Source organism: Apteryx mantelli, unplaced genomic scaffold (assembly GCF_036417845.1).
Source record: "Apteryx mantelli isolate bAptMan1 unplaced genomic scaffold, bAptMan1.hap1 HAP1_SCAFFOLD_40, whole genome shotgun sequence".
NCBI lineage: Eukaryota > Metazoa > Chordata > Aves > Apterygiformes > Apterygidae > Apteryx > Apteryx mantelli.
The window spans coordinates 2,303,612-2,309,607 of NW_027118755.1; positions in this window are offsets into that span (position 1 = coordinate 2,303,612).

The window sequence follows — 5,996 nt, forward strand, 5'->3', positions numbered from 1 at the left end:
ACCCTTCAAGATATTGACCTTCTGCAGTAGTTTTAAAGGTGCCTTTCCAATCCACCTTAACCAGGACTCAAGTTTTTTCTTGCAGCTCGAGGCTTCATATCCCATTTGTGAGTGCTGTAAGATCTAGGTGGAGAGACAAGGGTGATTGGGCCCAGAAACTGGAATCAGACCTCAGGTGATACTGGCTCTTGTGTCTGTGGTGCCAGTAACTGGGGCAAGAGAGGGTCCTAGCATCAGTCACCGGAGCAGGACCGTGGGTTGTTGGGCCAGTGTACTTGAAAATCAGCTACTGAGGGGGGCCAGGGTGAGTGGAGTGAAGGTCTCAGTGTCAGCAGCTGGAGTGGGGATCACAGTTCATAGTGCCCGTGTACCTTGGCAGCGGCTGTGGGGGGAGGGGGACAGAGTGTTTGTATTTCCCCTTAATCTAGTATGTGGGGGGTGGGGGGGGATATACACTCAGCCTCACTACTGGTTGAATTTGCGAAGAGGAGAGCCGCAGCTGTGCTTGGGCTGGAGAGGCCTCCCCTCGGTGCACCAGGAATCCTTGGGTCCCAGAGCCCACTGGAGGCAGCGTCTTTATAATATCCCTCAACAAAATTACAATTTTATAAGGGGGTGGGGCACAGAAAGTTGACTTGTGCATTGGAGATACCATTATGTCAATCAGATACCATTATGTCAATATCTAAAGAACCACATGGCCAAGACACAGTTACTAGTTGAAGCAGCATTGTTCACTCATGCAAGCTTCATAATAAAATCCTTTGCCTATTTGCTAATCCTAATCACAAAGACCTTGCCAACAGGCAATAAGATTTTGCACCCGGTAGAAAACTAAAAAATATAACTCTGAGTAATACAGCCAAAAACATTGATTTTTTTGTTCTCCACTCAGGAAACCGGCCAGCGTCTTGGGCATGACAGTGGAACATTGGCAGATTTCCCAAGCAGAAGTACATGGGTTATGAAAGTGCTAATCAGCCACAAACAGCACAACAATGAGGCTGTTCCCAGACATGGTCACAATGTAAATCATGAGGAAGACTAGAAAGAGAGGTATTGACATTTGTAAAGGTTTCCAAATGCCAGTAGGATGATTTTCCTGACCTGGTTTTAATGTCCTCATTCATTTTTTTGTCACGAATTGCACCTAGAAAAATGAATAACAGATTAAAAGTGAGGTAAAAAGAATTAATGGGAGCAGTTCTACATGTATTCTGTATTTGAAACACACTGTAGTGTGTTTCGTTCAGTGAAGATCAAAACAAAAGAGGAAAAATTTCTGCCCTCTTTTAAGACTCATTTTAAAAGAGGTATTTGATGGGGGTGACGGAAGAGTGTGAATTGTCCTCAAGGTGTTTCTCCTTTTGCACTTACTGCAGGAAGGGTTTTTATGATTTAGATTCAGAAGAGCAGACCCTCACTCCAGCAGGAGTCAGGAGACTGACTCCTGAAGGATCCATCTCCCTTACCTTCAGACATCTCCAATACAGACATCCACAGCTGGTGTTGTTGTTTCAGGTTCATTTTACAAATGAAAGAGGACTTGCCGCCTGCCTAGACACACTTTTCTTGTGACACCTGAGATGCCATACATTATCTCCAGGGGATGGTAAGTACAACACAAGGCAGACCCTTGGCTTGTGGAGCAGAAACTGGAGGTCAGACAGAAAACCTGGGGCCTCCCTGATAGTACAAGATTCCTATGTGTGGACAAATAAATTGAGCCATAGATTTCCATGTACTGTAACAGGAGCTTTGGAGGGATAGCTCACGTGTGCACACATATCCTGTAGACACATAAATGCAGATAGGTGAACCTAGTTTTAAAGCCCACCCCTTCCTCAGGAGATGAATCACACCTGAGATATGACCAATTCTATCCATTACCTGCACAAAGGCAATACAAGTTTTGGTATAGATATCTATATGCTAGAAATCTGATTTGGGATGGATGAATCTCCCATCTAAGACTGCAGAAAATAAATATTTTCTTCTTTTTGAGCATTTAGCTACCACATAACTTACATTACAGCAGTGTTAACACTTTGGTGTTCTACACACAAAATAGTAGAAGAGGATGTTATTGATTCAAAGCATTTGTAATCTTAGAATCATAGAAGAATTGGAAGAGACCCCCAGAGGTCATCTAGTCTAAACCCCTCCTCAAAGCAGGTCTAAGAAGATGAAATTGTTAGGGATTTGTCTGGTTAAGTCCTGAACAGCTCCGAGGATGGAGGTTCCATGACCTTTCTGGGGAACTTCTTCCAGTACTTGACCACTCTCATGGTAAATAATAATAACAATAATAAGAAATTAAGTAAAAACTTATGTCTAATAAGAATTTCCCATGTCCCAACTTGTGTCCCTTACCTTTTGCACTATCACCATGCACATCTGAGATAAGCCTGGCTTTGTCTTCTCTGTATCCGCTGATCAGGTAGTTGTAGAGAGCAAAAAAGGTGTCGCATTAGCCTTCTCCTCCTAAGGCTGACCAAGCCCAGTTTCCTCACCATCTCCTTGTGCATCATGTGCTCAAGTCCCCTGAGCATCTTCATAGCCTCCACTGGACTTGCTCCAGCATGTCAATGTCCTTCATGGACTGGGGAGTCCAAAACTGGACACAATGCTCTAGAGGTATCCTCACAAGTACTAAAGAGAGGGTAAGGATCACTTCCCTCTGGGCCTGCTGGCTGCACTCTTACTAATACACCCAAGGTGTGGTTGGCCTTCATTTGCTGCAGTGACACACTGCAGACTCATTTTCAAGCTCTTGTCTTTCAGAATCCCCAGATCTTTCTCTGCAGACCTGCTTACTAGATAGTTGGACACAGCCTGCACTGTTGCATGGGGTTATTCCACCCAGATTCGAGCCATAGGATTTGCTTTTCCTTCATTTCAGGAGGTTCCTGTTAGCCCATTTCTCCAGCCTGTCAAGGTCCCTCTGAAAGCAGCCATGCCCTCCAGTGTATCAGGTCCAACAAAGCATCTCTCCTAGTCAGCTCGTCAGTCACCTTCACCAAGAAATTATCTTCTGTGAATTCCAGAAACCAGCACAATTCCTTGTGCCCATCTGCGCTGCCCTTCCGGCAGACATCAGGGGGGGTTCGAATCACCCATGAGTATACCAGGGGCTGTGACTGTGAGGCTTTCTCCTGCTGTAGTGATGAGCAAGCAAAGAGTTAACAGGACTGAAGAAGTTTGCCAACTGATAAGTGCAAGGAGTGATATGCGCAAGGCTGTGGAATAGAAGAACAGACAGGACTAAAGGAATGTGCCACCTGATACATCCAGGGAATCAAAACTGCATGGACCCCCAGGGAGGGAAGAAGCGATATGGAGGTATTGTCGTCTTGCCTCGCTAGCTGGGTCTTTCCAAGCAGAAAAACAAACAGTCCTGTGATTGTGGAACTCACAAAGGTCAGCAAAAGCAGTGTTTGCCCAGGGCCCCAGCCATGTAAAAAGAGACTTGGAAGCTAAGAGAGTTTGAGCAGGGGATGGGAACATGACCTGATGATCCTCTCCAGCTGCACCGTGAGTGTCCCCCCCCTCCCCTTTTCCTGGGACACTGGGTTAAGGTAACTCCTGGAGGTTGAGAGTCCTCTCACTAGGAGACTGAATAAGCTAGCTTTCAAGTTGGGATAAGCAGTGTTTCCAATTAATAGCACAGTAACTGATGGTTTTGGGTTATCCTTTCTAAATTAGTAATCGCATTATTTTAATGTGTGTAACTAATCCAAGAGGTTGTGTGAGGAAATAAACATATTTTTTATTATGTTACTGTCTCAGTTGTTACTGTTGAACCTTCATAGTGTGACATATAGGATTGTTATGACTGTGTCCCCCACCACAGCACCTATGTGAGTCGTCCAGAGATTCCTACATCCCTGGCTCTGCACTCTGTGAGCAGTTTCCTGAATGCTTGGTTGCCGTGGACTTGATTGGTGCCAAGAACCCTACAACACCCCCCTGGGAGACAAAAAACAAGGAACATAATTGCACACTAACTGGGCCAAGTATGACACCTACGGACCATGGTCTGTTCTCACCACACACAGCCTCAGAACCAAGATCCCTGCACCACCAGAGCTCTGCCAAGCCCCACAGCCTGCCACCCTGAATCACCCAGGCCACAGGACTGTAACTCTGCCTCTGCCTCAGTCTCTGCCCTCCACCCTCCAAAACACTATGAGTGACTTTACAGATGTCTTTGAGAAGAAAGGAGAAGAAACGCTACAATATGACCTATGACACATATGACTGCCACGTTGACCTGATCCCAAGAAAGGAGGTGCCTTGCCACCCTGAATTAGCAGCCTTCAAAGAATACCTCAAGGACAATCTCGCACAGTGGTTTATCTACCTCTCCTACTGGCTCCTCATGCCGGAGGAGGGGAGGAAGACTACGGCCCTGTATAGATTACAAGAGGCTTAACAATATCATGGTGAAGAACTGGCACCCCCTGCTCCTCACCCCGGAGCTATTAACAATCCTCAGAGGTCTCTGCTTGCTTTTGAATTTTGTTCAGTTTCTGCCAGTTAGCAGCTGCTCAGGTCTCATGCCATCTAGGGTCAGGAAAAGTGAGTGGCCTTTTCTAATTATTCCATAGGTAAAGCCTATTCAATCAGTGTATCCATTGCTAAGTCTGTATTGTTCTGACTATGGCAATTAATGTGATAATGCAGCTTGAGCAAATGGCCCAGACCAGCTGAGCTGCTGGTCAATCTCAGGATATGGGAAGCAATACACCCACTCCTAAACTTGTAAATTACACATCTACAGTTTAATTGTAAAAAACAAAAAACAAACAAAAAACAAACAAACAAACAAAAAAACCTTTTATGTAACTTAAATGACTAACACAATATAAGCACTTTATAAGATACACTCAGTATAGGGCACTAATTGCGAAGCTACAAACATTTATACATTCAACACACAATAGTAATTTGACAGTACTGATCAGCCTGTTCCTACTGTCTATGTATTAAAAGCACATTACCTGAGAGTATTCCCACATTGCAGCTTTCTGGCATGGGTGTGGAAGCTCCACTGCAATGTCTTGCAGCAGTTTGGAAGTCAACCAGGAGGGCTGAGCAGCAGTCAACTACCTTCCAATCCTCTCCCACACAGATTTTGCAGTTGGAGGTTTTATTATCAGTGAGTCATTCTGGAGCATTTGTTCCTTTGTCACGGGTGGGACATCTCCAGCTGCAGCTACTCTGTTTCTGGCTGGCTGTCATTCTCACTGTGGCTCTTTTGGCCATTGCTGAGCGATAATGTTTCCACTTGTGCACAAATCACCAACCACAGGCAATATGCTCTTGCATGTATTGAAATTCAAGGTCATCTCCCACAGCTTCCTGTGTTGAGCCTGGATCTGACTCATCACCTTGCCTGGTCTGATGATTATTGGACTGCTGACAGAACCCAGTGCTATCCCCAACCGAGACCTGCTTGGGTGCTGTGGGACTGTGCTCTATTGGTGCAGGTGCTGCCCATGCTATGGCCACCCTGGGCTCCCAGCTCACCTTTGCTTGTGGAGCAGCCCCACTTGCTGCTTTCTGACATCTTCTTAGAAAAGAACCCGTGACTTTAGTAACTCTCCCAAGCAGTCACTCAGGTGTTGGAGGGACTGTCACAGGATGTGTGCCTGTGTCTGTAAGAACTTGAATATCTCAGTAATGGTCTCTGTTCTTCAGTTTAAAAGCCCCAGTTCCCAAGAGTCGAGAGGAACTGTTCCGAGTGATTGCACTTAGGCTGAAAGAAGAACTTATGCATTTGGAAAGGAACACAGGACTGCAGTTCTAAAAGAAAGAGAGCCAAGATTTTTCTTATGCTTCTCTATGGGGGGAAGTCTGGCTTTATTACTTGGGAGAAGAATATCTGGCTGAATTCACTACTCGTAACACCATTTACACAACATCTTGAGTTTGCATTGCTAAAGTCTGACCCGAAAGCTCTGTGTTGACAGTCTCTTAATCCAGGTCAACAA